This window comes from Seriola dumerili, unplaced genomic scaffold (assembly GCF_002260705.1).
Source record: "Seriola dumerili isolate Sdu_G_001 unplaced genomic scaffold, Sdu_1.0 BDQW01000068.1, whole genome shotgun sequence".
NCBI classification, from domain to species: Eukaryota; Metazoa; Chordata; class Actinopteri; order Carangiformes; family Carangidae; genus Seriola; species Seriola dumerili.
Window position 1 is genome coordinate 19,040,905 of NW_019174323.1, and position 19,349 is coordinate 19,060,253.

Below are 19,349 nucleotides of genomic sequence, written 5' to 3' on the forward strand. Positions count from 1 at the left end.
CAAATCCTCCAGAATAAATTAGAAGTCGTGTCGTTCGTCGTCACCTTTCAAAATAACAGACATGACGATGTCGGCACCTGAAACATTAAATACCACGTGTCATGTGTCAGGCAACAAATGTGAACAGAGCAGCTCACGAGTGCTAAAACTGAACTTTTGGATCCATTTGTTTTACAAGCAGCTCCCCAGTCCACAATAAAAAACCTTGGTCTCTGTGACTCATCCCTCGGTTACAGTGAACAGTAGTTTCTTATTAAACAGGTTTGACGACATCCATGTGTTCCAGACCTCAGTGTTGCTTCAGATTCTCTTCACAACCGCCGCAAACTGAACTTGTTCCAAAAGATTTACAGCAGCCACGTCGGTTTGCAGCGGAGCAGCCGACGTGACACGCTCTTTGGGAGCTTAGCAAATCGCCAAAGATTTGTAAACAACACAAGCCGTCATATCTCGCCACCAATTTGACTCCTGCTTGAATAAAACATCGGACCACACAAAAAGTATAAAGCCCCCCCCCCCTTCCTTTTTCTTGCATACTTCTCTGTACCCAAACCAATTTCTCAGTTCATGGTCGAATTTAGTAGTCAGCGGAGTGTGGCAGGAGCATGGACTAACATCAACGCAAGATTGTGGAATACATAACAGGCTTTGTTACAGTTCAGAGCTGTTTATGCCAATCTGTGTCTCGTAGGAAACGGAGAGGAAGACCCTCCGGGCTACTGAGGGATAGATGTTAAGAAATGGAGCGTGATGTTTGTTTTCTGTTATTTTCTAACCTTTTTTTTCCTGCCGTTCACCAGGCCCAACAATTAAAAGGCCATTTTCTATTCACCACGGTGACCTTGCAAAATGTGGAAGCAGTTGGTGGGAATCAGAAGCAGACTACGTCCTGGGTTTGTTTTCATAATTACTGCACAACAACTAGATCTTTTCTCCCAGCGCGTACAGTAGATGTGGGACAAAGACCTGCAGTAGGAAATATGGAAACTCATCCTAAATGTAGTACACTGTCGCTAGATACAACTGAGGGACAGATGTTTACAGCCTAAGTTTGACTTCATATTTAATAAGTTAACTGTAAACATTTTAAATGAGAAAAGAAGAATATCTAAAAGTTGCGAAAATAAGCAAAGAGAAATTACATCAGCCTCCGTGCAAAATAAAAGGAAGCATCTGAAGATCTCAAAGATGATCAAGAGAAGTGGGAGGTACTTGAGCTAAGTTTCAAGTGTCATAGTGTAACGGATGTGGACAGGGAATATTACAGAGATGACTCAGGCTGGCTCCTGCAGAAGACAATACAAAACTAATTAACTGTCCTATGTCCTCAGAGTGAAATGAACAGCACTGTGTGAGCGTATTTCACACTTCTTCTCATTATACACACATACACATTAACTTGACATCTCAGCATATCTTCAACTGAGTGCCTACACCAATAAACAAGGGCTATTAAAGTTTACAGGAAAGCATTCAACCTAAATCATGACAATAAATCTCATTTAAAACTCTGAAAAACAATATAGAAAAGGGAAGAACAGTGCCACCTACTGGCCAAAGTAAAAATAAAGTGCTTGGAGTAGTTTAAACAGAGACAACAAAACTTCGAAACGGTCCATTACAAATTCCTTTTTTCTTTTTTTCCTTGTATAATTGAAAATTTCTGTGATATGCTCCACAGCAATGCTAACAGTTAGCCAGCTAGCGATAACAACAATTTCCAAATAAATTCATGATATCAGTAACAGCAAGTTACTGACACATGGAGGAGAAGAAAAACCATGTTTTGATGCTTTAGCAGCTTGTAGGGTTCACCTCTCAGTAAACCAGACTAGTATCGGCTCCATGGTCAGACTGGGAAAGAAATTCAGCCTTGGATTTATGCGCCAGGACCAGCTGCACAAATGACACTGACGGAGCCAGTTAAAGCAGGTCCAGTCCCCCAGTGCTCTGCTCTCATCTCTGACTTTGTTTGAGGCCTTTTTAGATGCAAACACGGGTTTCTGCTTCAGTGGAGGAAATTCTGGAAGGTCGCTTTAACCTCAACACTGTCATGTCAACTGTGGGCGGTCCCCGTGTGTTTGTAAACAGGCCATCAGTTTAACAGAAAGAGACTCACGTGTACGAACTTACACTCGTTCGTAGTTCATAGTTGTTTGCTGCTGTACTATTGTTTTAAAATATAAAAAATTCTAAAATGCTGTTTTCACTTGGTCAGTATTGGCTATTTTGTGTAGATTGTTGAAAGAAAACATGAATTTAAAAGATTTTAGCATAAAACTGCGAAATAACATGAAAAAAAGGGGTGTGAAAACTTTCCGAATGTGCTGTAGAGTAAAAAGAGTGAAAATATAGCAAATTTTTCTTTTCCAAACCACTGGAAATCCATTAAACTTTGTTTGTAATTTTGTTTTGCTGTTTCTCAAATCCCCTGCGGTAATCAGGGCAGATACACTGCACAGCAGCCCAGGAAACATTTGATAGACTGTGACTCATGGTGCCAATCCAAAGGAGCACGAAATTGTCACAATAGTCGGAAGCAGACAGCTTTGGAAGTTGTTTGGAACTGATATAAGAAAAGATGTTTTGGTTAGATTTCTATGAAATGATGCAGGACTGTGGACTCATGTTGAGGCTTTTCAGCAACAGAGCGACATACAGTACATTCAACATGAAAATGTTTGCTGGCAGAGCGTGCTTTATACATAGATAGTGTTTCCTCTGAGAGTGTCAGGGACTGATGTTTCTGCAGTGATTGTTGTATTTTTTTGTACTGTATCTTTTCTCACTCAGCAGCAGGAAGTAGTGGAGAAAACAAGAACTGGTCCAATCAATGCAGGGCAGCTTTATTTTCTGGAACTATTTTCCTGAAGTGTTGCTTTCTCCAACAGCATTCATATAAATGGTGGGAATTTGTTTTATATCTTCTTGGTTTTTCTAATACATTCCGCCTTGACCAGAATTCCTCAGTTCAGTGTCAGTCTTTCAGGAGGTTTTTACCTGCAGCTGAATTATCCACAGAGGTTTCCTACCCTCGAAAAACAAACACACAGGTAATTATAACCAGTAGAAACACTAAATAGAGCAGTTTTACATTTAAAGTCAGTGTTTTGCCGAGGCTGACAGCGGCAATGGGAGGTGAGGGAGGGGCTGTGAGCCGAGCTGCCTAATGTTTGCTTGGCTTTTTTCTCTGATAACTTCAGATCCAGACGTCCGATGACTAAAATCCTTCATCTGGTTCAAATATAGAGCTGAAAACACCCACAATGTAAAAAGTCTATCTTAAAAACGTGACTTAAAACTGGATAAAAGTTCAGTTTGATTCTTCTGGCAGACAAACACAACACTGACAAGCTATAATGTCACTGACAGATGACCAATGAAACGGAGCGTTACCATGATTAAAATCAGATTTCCCTGGTTTGAGAATTGATGGAAACATTTGAAAAAAATGTAAGAACACAACTCACCAACATGCAGAACGTAGGTCTAGTTGTTTTTAGTCATTTTAATGTGAAAAAGTTACATACTTTAACTTTAAATGCAATAAAAAAAATATACATTTAAATTGAAGTTCTGAGGAGGAAAAGACAAGTGAAATCCTCCCAGTTAATCTGCTAAAAGGTGAAGTGAACTGAGCTGATATCTGGTGTATGTAATTGCATCCCGCTGAGGCTGTTTGTGTGCCTCCAGGATTATCAAAGGTCCCACACTGATTCATAATTGGAGACCCAGGTTACGCGGGTTATACCGTGCCTCTTGCCACACAGCCTTCTGCTGACTCCGTCTGAAGTGCTCAGTGACATGACCAATTTGCAAAGTCAGTAGACCGGGGAATTATTTTGGCCTTAATCTTTCATAGGGGCCTTGCCGAGCTCATGCGAGAGGTATAGATGAAAAAACAACATCATAATAAAAGAGGAATGTGAGGGAAAGAGCAGGGTGTTTGACAGGGAGGTAATTATACGGGGCACAAATGACACCAGTAATCAGCTTGTTAATGCAGGGGGATTTAAAATGGTCCATGTTTGAGTTCGGTAGCAGCCCTTTGACATTATAAAACTGTGATTTGCTGGTGTGACTGAATGAGAAAGGTGGTATCAGCAGTTCTGTGTGCACATGGACTGAAAAGCACATCTGACAGCCAGACTGCAGAGCTCCTGCACACATGTATAGATTGTTGTATATTCAAAGCCTCCTGGCATCTTTTCTTTTTTGCAGAAACAACTGAAACAAATGAATCATTCAGATGCATCAGAAATTCTGTTGCTGAATCTCAGAGCTGAGAAGCTTAAATAATACAGTTTTGGATTTTCTGAGCATCATCTGACCAGCGAACACAGGCTTCTGCTGTTTATCCAGACGGACATTCAAAGATTAATAGAGACCAGACCCTGAGACGGCTGCAGCAACGAGCCGTAGATGAGGAAGTTCGCGGGTTGTGAATATCCTCATATGAGATCGACTCCCTGCTTCAAGCACATGCAAATGAATTTTCAGATCATCATGCGCCAGTGCCACAGAGCCATGCATAAAATTAGATCTATTGCCTTTTGTCTTGTATTTTTTTTGTTGAGTTTAGTGTTGTGCTGCGTCTGTAAAGAGCTGTTAAGCTGCTGTCATTGCTGTAAATGGCTTGATTCACTGCTGGACTCTCCTGAAATGGCATCAGAGCTTTTCCTCAGTGACGGAACGACGCTGCAGGTAATACAGCTGCATTTCAAAAACATATTTGTGGAGTGGGGGGGTGGTCGTTGTTGACGATGGTGCTTTGGGGGGGGGCTGTCAGCTTCTTTATTTTTCTTTTTTTCTTTCTGTGCAGATAAAAATTGGAAAGTTTGTTAATAATAAAGAAACTTTTATAGATTTGAATTAAATTCACATGTTTCTTTACTTCTGTAATAGTTAGCCCTCAACATTACTAATATTGGTCTTGTAGACTTTGGAGTATTTCCTCTTCAAGAAGCTACAAAGGGTCAAAGGTTGTCCTCCTGTGGAACTGCTGGTACTGTGGCCAGTCGTGATGCCGGGTCAACTCGTAACGCAGGTTGGGCAGGTTCAGCTGAGATTACTAGAAATTATTATAGGTTGAGGTGGGTGTTGTGATTACTAGTCCACCTTTCCCTCTCTCTCTCTCTCTCTCTCTCTCTCGCTCTATCAAACAGACAGGTCTTCTCTTGCCTCAATAATCTGCATTACTGAACATTAAAGTAGGGTAACCTACATCTATCACCTCTCTGCACCAGACCATGATGCATAATGCATCAGGCCAGTATAGACCTACATATGTCGGGTGCTATAAAGTTCAGTGTACAGATGTGAAGGATGCTTCATGCGTCAGATTGCATTAAAAAAAATAACTGATGTTTTGGCCAAACTTCCGTTTATCTTTGGTTTGAGATTGACTTTTATGTGCTGTTCTCTCAAGATTTAGAGACTTTTTTCAAAACAGCACTCAGCAACAAATCAGTTACTTTTTGGACAAACCTTACTTCCTACTTTCCACAGAATTGAGTCTCCAGGAGGGTTAAAGAGAGGACAGCGTTCTCACAGCTCTGATTAATGAGTTAATAAATCACAGTGTCTAAATAGAGAGTGAGACAGATGAGCAGACACACACACACACACACACACACACACACACACACACAGGCTAGATCATCACACACTCACTCGACACAAGGCTCAGTGGTCAATCCCCTCTATGGAGACATAAGAATTTTCATTAAAATAAAATAAAATTAAGACTTTTAAGCTGATTAATGAGCATTTAGGAGCCTTAGAATTTTTATAGTTGCCTTTCATTTGTTCTATCATAGCTTACTGACAGGTCTCTGGCTCCTTGGCTGCCCACTGTTGCTCTCCACCCGATTCAGAGGATGAATCCACCTTCCCCACATCAAGACTTTTTTGTTTGTTTGTTTGAACCAGACTGGGCTCCTAAATTGCATCTTTGCATTTCATGATTTCTCAGTGAGCCACGGAAAGCTACTTGAATGCTAATGCTACTGAACATAAACACAGATCATTTCAGCGTGTTCGACTCATGTCATTTATTTGAGGCAGCGACAGTTAATTTTCACCCACTGCTCGGCCTCGAGTGATTGCTTTTCAGGAAAATGTAAATGTGGATTGTTTTGTTTTTTTGAGATTAGGACAGTTCCAATTATTCCCAAAGTCTTTTTTTGCATGAAGGTACGATACAGGCTTTTACACTCTGTTTGGCATGAATGGGAAATATGGTTTTCATTTTAAGGAACACTAACAATCCACTGGTGGAACATATAAAGAAGCAGAAATCCCATTTGTTTCACGTCCGACGTTTCCATAAAACAATGACGGGTTTGACAGAGAGGAAATGTAAATGTTGGTTTTATTTTGACATCTGGTTCTGTTTCAGACACTTCCTGCTGAGGGGAGGAGGGAGAGATCAATACGACCCCTCCATGCAGGACCATGAAGAGCTGGAGCCCACAGGTGGATGCTACAGTTCAGCTGAGACGTACGGACAGACGAGCTGAATGGACCAACCCAGCTGAAGATGCTGATCCAGAGCGCACCACTCCAGCCATTCATTTACTCATTTCAGTGATTTGCTCTGGTTAAAGCTCCATATTTTCCTCTTCTTCTGTCTTTTATTTTGAAGTATTGATCCATTAGAAGATATATTTGTGGTTTTTAAGAACCAAAAACCATCTCAGTGTAGTTTTACATCTCCTCTCTCAGGCTTCTCTCTGGAGCTCGAGTAACAACAGATTAGAGATCCAATAAAAATAAAGCGGAGATCAATAGATGTCCAGTAGAAATACAGCAGATTTCAGGCAAACACTCAGAGAAACCGAATCCTGTAAGAGGCTTCTTCAGGTCTGACTGAGGCTACGTCCACACTGACACACCTGAAAACAAACATACACGACCGTTCATGTACACTGTGCACGAGCTGAGTAGTGTTCTCTGAGGTCACACTGACCTTGACCTTTGACCTTTGACCTTTGACCACCAGAATCTAATCAGTTCTACTCTGAGTGAATGTTTGTGCCAATTTGAAGAACTTCCATCAGGGCGTTACTGAGATATCGTATCCACCAGAATGAGACGGACAGAAGGACAGACGTAATTACGTACGGACAGACAACCAGAAACAATATGGCGTCGTCTCTGGCTGCCGCCGGTGTGGACACACAACAAAGACAGGAAAGAAAAGCCGTCAGAGCTTTGCTTGGTCTGAGCGGGTAGAAACAAGTATCAAATATCAGCCCCAGATTCTTATTGCAAAGTGTCACAACTGCTTCATTTTGTCGACTGCACAAAAGATGTTTAAATAAAGAAAAAGAAAAGAGAAAAAAAAAGAAAAGTCATGACAAGAAAAAAGCAGCTCAGTCCATTAATATCCGGCTCCTGCTGAGGAATTTGTTTTGTCTTGTCAGGCAGCTGTGGCTGTCACAGTGATGAGTGGGGCCGAAGCGCTGAGCGCCTGTATCACTCTGTCGGAAAGCACACGAGATACAGCGAGAGAGGAAGAGCAATGAAGTGCGAGGGAGTAGAGAGGAAGTGGGTGAAGGAGAGAGGGAAGACGAACAACAACACAACAACAACAAGAAGAGAAAAAAACCAAATGACAAAGGTGCAGAGGAGGAGTGACAGCAGCAGTGAGTGAAAGCACAGGCAGAGAGACACAGTGTGAGCAGCAGCTTGGCACTAACCATGAGTCTGAATGTGTAAACACACACAGTCTTCATCAGACTGACATAGCAACTGCTCCACGGCACAACAAGCACTTCCTTCCAACACGCATCGTGCAGCCTGTCAGCTCGTGGCACTTATCAGATTGGCTGCATTTAGTTGTGAATGCCTTTAGCTAAAAGACTTGAACTGCACTGTAAAAAAGAAATCGTACAAAAACGGTCACATGACTGGCAGCAGCGGCTGCCAAACAAAAAAGGTCAAATTAAAGTCAAATATCCTGATTCAAATAAAGTGTAAAAACAATTAATTTACAGAAAGTTTCATTAATATTTCTACAGAGAAAAACAGATTTCTCCTAATTCATTACGATCAAACACCATCAATAAAGTGAATCCACTCAAGTTTCTGCAGAGAAACTTTTTCCTAATAATAAAATTAAATGTCAATCAATGAAATATTAACACAAGCTTAATATTGTAAAGTAAACCTTTTGTTTTGGAAAATACTGTGTAAAACAGATTAACATCATCTCAAACTTCAACTTGCAATATTTGTGTCAACATTGAATCTTTAAGTGTAAAGTAATGTTAAAACCTGTAGAAGCACAATCTAAATACAATATTTACTGATTCAGATTCAGATCAATTTTCTTACATTTCTCATAAAATATAATAAACTGAAGAAATGCTAATTAAATCTCTGTATGTCTCTGTATGTAGTCTTTCAATTAAAGTGGGGTTGGAAACTTAATTACAAATAACATACGCACCACTATTGACTTTATAGCACTTTTATTTAATATATTCAGATGTAAATTTACAATATCAACCAATTATTCACAAATAGTTCTTCAGAGCCGTCAGAGCGACGTGTCAGACATTTGACTTGTCGTTGTGTTTTCAGTTCATCAAAGTTAGCTCCAACATGTTGTTTACCTGTAAATGTCTTGTTCGGCGTTCAGTTGTGCATTTATGTAGTTGATTAAAGCGAACATAGATACAGTCACACAAGGCTGTACGTGTTACTATTGTGAAGATTCATACCAGATGTGTTCTGTAAAAACCATCAACAAAGTTAAAGCAAGAGCTTCATAAATAACTTTACTGGACATTATAAACTACATTAATTGAAACAATTTACAACAATGGAAACATGTATAAAAGAATAATAAATATATATATGTATATATGTATATATATATATATACATACACATGTGTGTGTGTGTGTGTGTGTGTGTGTGTGTGTGTGTGTGTGTGTGTGTGTGTGTGTTGTGTGATAAACCATTTTCCTGCTTTCCTCCCAGTGCATGCTGGGATACTTTCCAGTACTTGAAGTTTGAATGTTTGATGTAAACAAGTTTGCTACATTTCATCCAGAATCACAAAGTTTGAATGTAGAAGTCACATAAATGTAAAACTAATAAGATTCATCCTGAAATTACAGAGAATCTTTAAATTGTTCGTATGGACATTAACCTTTATAATAACAAGCTACATTTTAATTACAGATAATTACTGTCATTTTATATAGATTTGTATGTAATTTAAGAAAGAAAAAACACAGTATAAATAATAGCAATTTTTCTTTACAAAAATGGAAAAATAAATGTAACTCATTATTATTGGCATAATGCTTAAAATAGAAGTTTGGCTGTTAATTGACAGATCATTTCTGTCATTTTACAGACTTTTGTTCACAATTTTAAAAAAGAAAATTACTGTAAAATCTTCCGTAAAATTAGGATTTTTTTACAGTGTGGCGTCTGCAGTCTCTTGTTAAGACTATTTGTTCTGAGGGATGTTACATGTAGATGTTTGGATGTTTGCGATAGAGGTTGTGTTGTCGCTGCTGAAGCCACTGCAGGCAAACTGTGGGAGACAGTTTCCTTGTTTGCTCATAGATCAGAGTGTTTGCAGTCGGAGCCGAGCTGCAGCCACTCGGCGCCTGTGTTGAAGTTTACAAGTTCTACATCTTTAATGTGTTCTCATGACTCAGAGTCTGGCAGGGTCAACGCTTCTCGAGTCTGTGTGTGTTTGTTTGGCTGTCACTTAGCAGGACGTCTCAACAGCCTCTCCAAAGATATTGATGAAATTCACTGGAAACAGGCTGAGGACACTATGACTCATTCATGATGTCATTAGAGGAGTGTGTTGGATTTGTGTTGCAGTGATAGGCCTCAGAGCTTTTATCCACATCTCATGGTCTTCATCAGCAGATAGTTTGGTGCTGAGCGCAGACACCAATACCTGCTAATTGGTGCTAAGATAATAAATGAGATAATACTAGAACCGCAAACATGGCCAAGAGGTCACGTCCAGTGATTCGAATTAGCTGAAGTGACTGAGCGCACCTGTCACTCAAAGAGGCCACACCCTCAATCCTCCATAACTGTAGTCCTTAATAAAACGTGAACAGGAGAGTTATATAGACAGGTGAGTTATATAAACAGGTGTCATGAAGTAAAGTTGGACATTTGAACATGGGAGTCTATGGGGACTGACTCGTTGTTGGAGCCAGACTCTAGTGGCCATTAGAGGAACTGCAGCCTTTAGTGCTTTAGTCTTCGCTTCATTTTTCTTGGTCAAAATATTGTGAAAAAAGGTCTGTTCAATTTTACTTTCATCTTAGTCCCCTCATTTTCTATCTATTTATTTTTTCATTCATCACTTCTAAAATAAATAAATAACTCGTACTACATATATGTTTGGATATATTTTTCAAAGGAGCGTCCAGTTGACACAGGTGTGTCTGGTTTAGCTAATTAGACGGTCTAAGGTTTGATCTCCAGCCAACTCTCTTGTTCCCAACAAAGATGCTCCTGCTATCGCTCTTACCAAAGCCCTGTCCTAATAATTGAAAGGGGTCGATTTGACGCAGCTTTCTGCTCGTCAGGTCACACAGGTGTTTGGCTCATTAGACACAACCTCAGGAAACTGTAGCTAAAGCAGTTTTCCTGGCAGCTTAGATGTTAGACGTCTGATACCAGCGTCCTCTCAGCCAAAAGGTCTGAGCTGTAAACCCCACCTCATCCAGCACTGTGCAGGCTGGTTGATGAAGGAACGGCTGCATCGCGTTACCAACACACACTGCCTCGCACTCAGAGCCTGGCAAACATCTGCGTCAGGACGCACTGTTTTATTTCAAGACATGTTTGTGTAAGGACGTGTGACGGCAGTGGCTGGGAGACGCTTTGTGGTGCGCTAACTAAGGAACACTATACTGATACAAGCACAGACAGCGTTAGCTCTGCTATTAGCGATTCATGCTATCTGATATCTGTCCCTTTACAAGTCAACTTGCAACATGTTATACCATAATATAGATATTTTTAATATATGTACATAAACAAATGTTTCTATGGGTATTTCATATATGTACTAAACGTATAGGAAGCATATAGCAGCGTCATTCTTGACATAAGGACATATACTGTATGTCATTCTTTACATTTATGTATTACATGTTAACTTCATCTCTAAAGCAGCAGCAGATGATCATCATCCTCATTCTGATGTTTGATGTGAACGTAAACTCAAGCTCTTGATTTGCTGCCACATGATTGGCTGATTGGTTAATTGCACGCATGAGCGAGTGTTCCTAATAAAGTGTTATATATTGATTCTCGTTTTAACGTGATATATTTTGCAATAAGAGTCAATTCGCACGAAACATACATCTGCTGCACTGCACCATCATCCGGCTGCTTTCACATTTGGCTGCACCGGACTGCACGCAGCAGGAGACAGGAGGCACTTCACTAAGATCCATGTTTTATTTACTGGGCTGTAGCCACTTGGCAGCAAACATGTGTTCCTTAGAAAGCCTGGTTTTGTTAAAAGGACAGGCCTGGCAGTTTGCTATTGGGAAGATGTAAGCTGTGAAATTCCAAATGTGAGAGGAACATACATTAAGGTGCTAAAGGCTATTTCTATTCAGTGTAGTCCACAGAGAGAGGCTGCACTTTGTGTGTGTATGTGTGTGTGTGTGTGTGTGTGTGTGTGTGTGCAGACACTGGATGGCTCACTTTGAAAATGAAATAGTGTAGAAATGAGGTAAACTGATATGGCCTGGAGCGTGGCTGTAGAAATGAATGTAAGATAGAAAATTCATTCAAGCGCGTGGAAGAAGAAGAATGTAAAAATTGAAATTCACTCACATCCTGCTTGTTTTTATTAGACATAATGGGCCGCTGTGAACAGTTAATATGGTTCTTTCCTCCCCCAATAAAGATTTTTCCCCCTCACCCTGTTAGCTTGGTGACATCTGTTGATGTCCATGACGGCGTCCTGACGTGTGTTAATGAGCTGGTTCAGTTGAGTGATAGAAAGCAGCAGCTCTCCGCCGCGTGTAAACCGGGAGACACGTGTGAAAACAGTCATATGAAATGTGCGTGTAACCGCGGGAATGTCTGTGCTCGGCAGAGGCGGGGCCAGAGGGCACGGGCCCCACCAGGTACAGGTACAGGTACCTGGGAAGGAGATTGTATGAAGTCCCATATAGAAATGTAATATATATAACATGTTGCGACCACACACAGTATGTCACATATATACATGCTCTCCATACATGAAGATGTAAGTTTATAACATATATGAAATAGTAAAATATCTATATGATGAATTTTTAAACGGTATAACATGTTGCGACCACACACAGTATGTCACGGTGTTAATATAGAACGTAGACCTGCTTTATAATCAGACAACAGAGACCTGAGAGCTGCGTGTCCCTGAAGACTTACAGCATGTAATGTTTTACTGCCTCTGAATGAAAACCTGTTGGAAAGAAGCTGTTCCTGAACATTTATGATCTCATAATGTAACATCTGGATATCGGGTCACAGCTTGTAATGATTTTACCTTAAATGATCTGCTGCAGAGTCAGATGTGTAGGGCAGCAGGTGTGATGTAAAACACTGATTGGCAGCTTGCAGGCTGTGTTGTGTATATAGAGCAAATTCATTTTAGTGATGCCACCGGAGGAACGTCGGATGCCGGGTTAGGTCCCAGCTGTTTGCCTCAAAGTTTCCTGTGCTGCTTGGCTTTTGGAGAGTGGCCTAGTTGGCAGCACTTCAGTGATGGAATCAGGATCTGGGGAACCGACCCAGCATGTCTTCTCTCCCCACTTTACCATTCACAGAGTCGTCTCCAACTCGGAGCTCCACATTTGAATCCAGATTTGATTTTAAAGGCCGATGTCTGCACCGGAGCTCCAGTCTGGTTCCACGGTGCCGTGGCCTCGTGCCATTTATGTACATCACACATACGCTGCATCACACTGTGGCTGCACTGCTCCTGGTCATGTCCCCGTTAGTGATGTCACACTGGGTTTCTACCATCAGCCTTGATGATAAATGGTGTAGACATTATGAATCCTAAACAACAACCATAAACGTCATGCATCACTGAAAGAAGAACAGTCTGCACGGCTGTCACCGTATCAGTTCTGTGTCATCAATAAAGATATTGAAGCGCATAGCAAAGATTTTACAGAATATACAGTTTACCCAACAAATCTATATTTCTCTTTCACATTGAAAACCAATGTGATTTTTACATTAGACCAGAATATAATTACAATGAAGCAGAATCTGTGATACATGTATTCTACCACAGTAATACATCCACTGGGCTCGATTGACAAACTATATATTCTGCAAAAGGAAACATTATTAATATTGAGAGTAAAAATATGATTATATATTAAGAAAAGATGCCACCTTCTGGTACAACCATGGGTGCCATATGGAGATATTAAAGTATATGCTTTACACCAAATGTGAACACATAACAAACGCCAAAGAATAAACTCAGTAAACGAGCAGAAACAGCTTCATTTAGGAAAACACACAGGAGGCTAATAATCTGAAACTCGAGGGAAAACCTTCATTCTTGAACAGGAAGAAGAAAAATATGGCATTAAAAAAATGTATTTATTTGCAACAGGGGCAACTGATCCAAACAGAGAAAGGGGGGTGTGGCCTGTAGACGAAGTTCACACAAACCTTTCGAGCACAGCTGAAAGTTTGCGTACGATGTTTTCACCCCTCCAGACTGGGAAACTGGTTTTGACGTGACAGTATTTCTATGTCTTCACAAGTCGGTGCATCCATTTTTTACATTCCCTCGGAGGCGTACACGCATAATAAAGACAACATGGTGCTGTTCACGCAGGGGGGGCTCTGGGGACATTTAGCCTGTTTCCAGCTCCTCTGCGCCTCTTTTTTTTTTTCTTCAAGAGGACCTTCCTCTGTCTTCCCATCATCACTCTGTGATATACACTGTGCTGCACAAGGCTGAACCCAGACCCGGGCTCATCTATTATAGAAAGGAAATTGAAAGAAAAGCTGCGACCCTGCAGCCGAGCTGAAAAGAGACGTGGTGATTCAGGGTCGCTGCCGCGCTGGAGATGCACATGATGGAGATGTGTTGACCTGCACATAATGAATTCTTTCGTTGGAAATGTGGCTGCAGTTAAAAGTGAAGCACACCAAAGCTTTACCAGGACAAGTGTTAAATTATTTATGCCCTCTTTCATTCATGCTTTGAATTTCTTCAATTGAGGCGATTCTCTGGAAAAAACCTGCGCTCAAATAAAATCAGTCTTTGATGTAGATGCACTGGCCCACGATTCAACCTTCATCTGACTTTGTTTTGATTGAGAATTTGACTTAAAGTGGCAATCTGGAAGATTTCAGTCCTGGTTGATTTGGCAACAGCTGTAGTTACTGGTGGAAACAGACAGTTTGGTTTACTACTACAGGTCACAGGAATCTGGAGGCAACAAAAGAACATTTGTGGTTATAATGACCGGGATGACAGAAATCAGGAAAGAATCCCAGCATGCACCAGACGTCAGGGTGACGTCAGCAAGACGTTGGACTGTAACGTCAGACAGATGGGACATTTTGGTTGGAAATGAAAATTGGGTTGGCGTCAAAATACAACGTTGGTTAGTTCACATTGTGAACTAAACATCTGGAACTAAACATCTGGTTAGTTCACATTGGGATGTGAACTAACCAGATGTTTAGGAGACGTTTAGGAGGCATTTTAATACTGAAAATATATAAACATTGCAATACTTTGATCAGTGTGTAGGTTCAGTAGATTCAATCAGTCAGTGATAGAGAGAGACTGAACAGATGTTTATTTCAGTGGAAAATCTTTGAAATCGACACTTTAACAACCGTCTCTGAAAATGAAAGTGATTTTCTGTTGGCATTTCCAAACTGGCTTAAGGACTCAGCATGTGGCAGGTTTATCATAGGCTTTAATCTTATATATTTAAGTTAAGTTATTAAATCTGGCGTCTTAAGGAGTTAAAAACTCGTTTAAAGGCTCATTTCACCATCTGACTGTTTAATACTAAACCGGAAAAAACACTTTTCCCATGATTTTCTTTTGTTGTATTTTTATCAAAAAGTCTTTCTGATTTTAAACTGTTAGTACTATTATTATTGTTATTCTCTATACACTGACAATAGAATCCTAAAGCACAAACCATGAAGAACAGAAACAAACTGATCTTATTCAGTTCAAAGCTTTAGTAAACAGGGAATTACCCATCACTCTTTCTGTATTCGGTTGCATGTTCTGTATTTCAGTCAGAGATTCTTACGTCAACAAAGTAATTTGCAGAAAATGCTTGTAGTCAGATTTGGTGGGAAACGCTGTGCAGGTTGATGGAGCTGCTGAGAAAGCTGATGCATTACACATGGACATGAATCACAGTTAAAGTAACAGGATGAAATTACATGATGGTCAGGTTATGATGTCTGCGATGTACACCAATCATTGTGCACAAGAAAGTGACCATTTAAAGCAAATGCTTCTGCAGTTAGATTTGGTGGAAAAGGTTCTGCTCTTTGAGCGAGTTCTCAATGAATCCAAACAGCGATGTGTATTCTGCAAGAGCTAAACCTCAAAAACAAGATTATTACTCCCTGCTTAACCCCCAAATCCCCTGCACAACAGATCCACTGAGAACCCGCATCCTGAATATGCAACAGGCAATATATGCAATTCAATTTGAATGCTGGCAAAAGCCTTCTCATCTGAGCGGTAGCTCAGACAGAAGAGCTGATGAACAAGTGAGATGCAAACAGTGCTTTAATTCAAGGGAAATATTCTGCGTCGCCAAGCTCACAAGCATGTTGCAGTTTCCCATCTCAGTACATCTCAGATGAGATTACTCTGAGATAAACGTACTGCAAGTTGTTAATGGCATCTAGGTACAAAGGAAATATCCTACGACTACAATGAATAAACAAACAAGTGTGAGTCATCAGCTGCATGAAAAGTAAAACCAGGAAACAACTTCAAACCACGAACAAAAAACAAGCCCAAGACGGAATCAGCTCATACAACAGAGTTACTACTTCAGGTCAAGTCCTTCCCAAAAACACCTCACTGTACTGTGACGTCTTTAAGACTTACTACACTGAGAGGAGATTATGGGATGCCATCCAGGTGCAGTGGTTAGACCAGGTGCCTGGATTTGGAAGGTTATGGGTTCAAAACCAGGTGATGGAGTTTTACCACACTGCCTTACTATACATGTTGTTTTTACTGTAACATGTTTTATGCCTTCCTATAATATTATGATGTTTGATGTTTTTATTCCTTATTATACTGTGACATCTTTATGCATTATTATATTATGTAGAGAGAGTACTTTGTTTTTCTTATTTTTATTAATGATGTTTTATTTGAATTTTTTGTACATAGTTTTAATTTTTTTGCACCTTGGGAGGTCAGCAAATAAATCGCACCAACATACTGTGTTGGACTACGCCTGTCAGGAGTCACGCCACGTCACTACCAATGACTGAGAGCACAAGCAGCACAGCAGCAGACGCTTCCCTTTGACATCTGGCCCCTGACAGAACGGACACTGTCCAACGCAGACACAGGAAAAAGTCGACTTCCTGTCATGAACCAAAGGCCGACTGACAACTGAAGACGTGCAGCGCTCCACCAACTTAATCAAGCTGTCAGGTCGCCTGCGACAGCAAACAGTGTTGGCATCAGTGTGACGTCAGTAACAGCGGGATATTATATATAAGGTATATAATGTGACCGCACTGGTTACGAGCTGCACAGCTGTGAATGAACCAATCACTGTGAAGCTGCTGCTCACGTGTGCAGTCTTTGTTTTGAGTGTTTAAAACGTTCTGATGTGTGAATCTGGCCAATTATCTCAAGTCTGAAATCAGCTGCTACAACAGGAGGCTGACAGGTTAATTCATCCTCACATAAGCTCCTTGTCTGAGAGGTTTCTACCAACAAGATGCAGGACGTGAAAGTTTTTGTTTCCGAATGAAATTTGAAATCACATCAACATTCAATCAATCAAAAATCATTTAATAAGTATGTGCTTTATGTACTGCTTTCCTCTTTCTTATATATTTATAATATATACTTAACTCTTCACCCAACATCGACACAGCTCTGTGTTCATCACCTGCACATATCACTTACCTGATACTCTGTGTGACACTGGCTGCAGGCAAATTTGAAAAAGGCTGCTTACCATTAAGACCTAAGGCGCCCTTAAGAAACGTTCCAAAACTTAGCAGTGTTCGAAACCTGAGGCTTTTCTGAAAAACTCCATGTTCTCTAAAACCTTTATTACTCCGTACGCCTCTGAAGCAGATGGAAACATCCAATAAAACACATTTGAGACGTTTAACCTTTGGCTTTTCCTGTGAATCATTGCCTTTGCCTTTGAACATAGATATTGCCGGAAAACAAACACACCTGTCAACATTCAAATATTCATGAACAGTAAAGGAAGGTTTCTATCTGCTTCAGAGGCGGAGAAATAAAGGTTTTAGTGACAGTGTTGCATCAGGTGAAAACTCGACCTAACGGTGACACTGGCTCCTCCCCCTCTCACCCTGAGCCGTGACTAGCAGGTTAGCAGGTTAGCAGGTTGTGTGTTGGTGGAATCTTCTAAGTTGTTCCTGTTGTAGTTTCCATCCAGGTAACTGCTGTAATCTGCTTCAGTGTCGCTCCTCTCTCTCAGGACGTCAGATCGACTGAACTGTGACTGTAAAACCTTTTTTGCAGCTAAAACCGCTGAAAAAACTATAACTGCTTCGTGCTCGTATCCCTCCTCCACTCGGACTAGTTCCAGGTCACATCCCTGTTCATCCAGAGTCATATACAATATTAACCATTGTATGAAATTTTGTCATAATGTCTTTGTGCTAAAAAGTGTTTTCTGAGGTCACCAGTGACCTCGACCTTTGACCTCTGACCATCAAGTCTAATCAGTTTGTCTTTGAGTTCAAATGGACATTTGTGCAAAATTTGAAGAAGTTCCTTCAAAGCGTTACAGAGATATTGTGTCCACAAGAGGGGGACAGACGGACAGACGGACAACCTGAAAACTAAATGCCTCTGGCTGTCACGGCGTGGAGACATGAAAACAACAGAAGTGAATCCTACTCATGCAGGTGTCATCGGGTCTTGATGAATTAAAAGAGTTCTGGTTCCGTGTGTCAGATACTTGCATTAAATGGAAGAAGCATGAGTTCATCCATCAAACAAGGTTTCATCAGAAACAGCAACAACAGGATGTTTGTCTTTCCTTCTTCTCTCCAAGTGTTTTTGCTGTCTGTGCGTTTTGGCCACAAACAGTCGACGGCTTGACTGACAGTGTGTGTGTGTGTGTGTGTGTGTGTGTGTGTGTGTGTGTGTGTGTGTGTGTGTGTGTGACAGCTCAGAGAAACTGAATTCAGTTCAGAACTTGTGCAGTCATGAAATGTCAACAACTCAGGATAACCTACATTTTTCACTCCTGTTAAAACGATCAGACAGATGTGTCCTCACCTCATCTGGATCTGGATCTGTTCTGGTGTCATGGACTGAACAGGAAGTTTTGATTTCTCCATTCAACAGAGTGTTGGTTTGTTGGTTTGCTGGTTTGCTGGTTTGTTGGTTTGTTGGTTTGTTGGTTTGTTGGTTGCTGGGTTGTTTGTTTTTTTGTTTGTTTGTTTTTTACTTTGTTGCGTTTGTTGGTTTGTTTGAAGTTTGTTCTCGCAGGTTGTTCGTTTCTGTGCTGGTTTGTTTGTGTGTTGTTGTTTGCTGGTTTGTTGTAGTTTGGTTGGTTTGCTGTGGTTTGTTTGTTTGTTGGTTTGTTGGTTTGTTGGTTTGCGTTTGCTGGTGTTCGTTTTGGTTTGTGGTTGTTGGTTGGCTGGTATGTTGTTGCGGTTGTGGTTTGTTGGTTATGGTTTGTTGTGGCTGGTGTTGGTTTGTTGCGTTATTGCTGGTTTGTTTGAGTTTGTTGGTTGGGTTGGTTTGTTGTGCTTTGTTGGTTGCTGGTTTGTTTGTTTGTTGGTTTGTTGGTTTTGTTGGGGTTTGCTGGTTTGTTGTTGTTGGTTTGCTGGTTTGCTGGTTGTGTTCGGTTGTTGGTTTGATTGACTGGAGCTGAGCTCAGCTTTGTTTCTCTGATAACTGCAGATCGACAACAACATACAGGAACATAGATTCTTGGCTTTTTAGACATTTTAATGTGGAAAAGTTACAGATTTATAACGTTAAGTCTGACTTGAGTCGACAGCTCATGGACTCAGTCCCTCCACGCGGAGACACTCTCTGCACGTTGTGCAGTGTATTTAGTCATAATGATCCTGCATAAGAGCAAAGAACTCAT

General features: G+C 40.7%; 1 protein-coding gene across 1 annotated transcript in view; it reads right to left on the bottom strand.

Annotated features, from left to right (window-relative positions):
- The window catches only part of LOC111219684 (repetitive proline-rich cell wall protein 1-like), a 144,942-nt gene that overhangs the window by 124,678 nt on the left and 915 nt on the right, over positions 1-19,349 (bottom strand). The window lies entirely within an intron of this gene.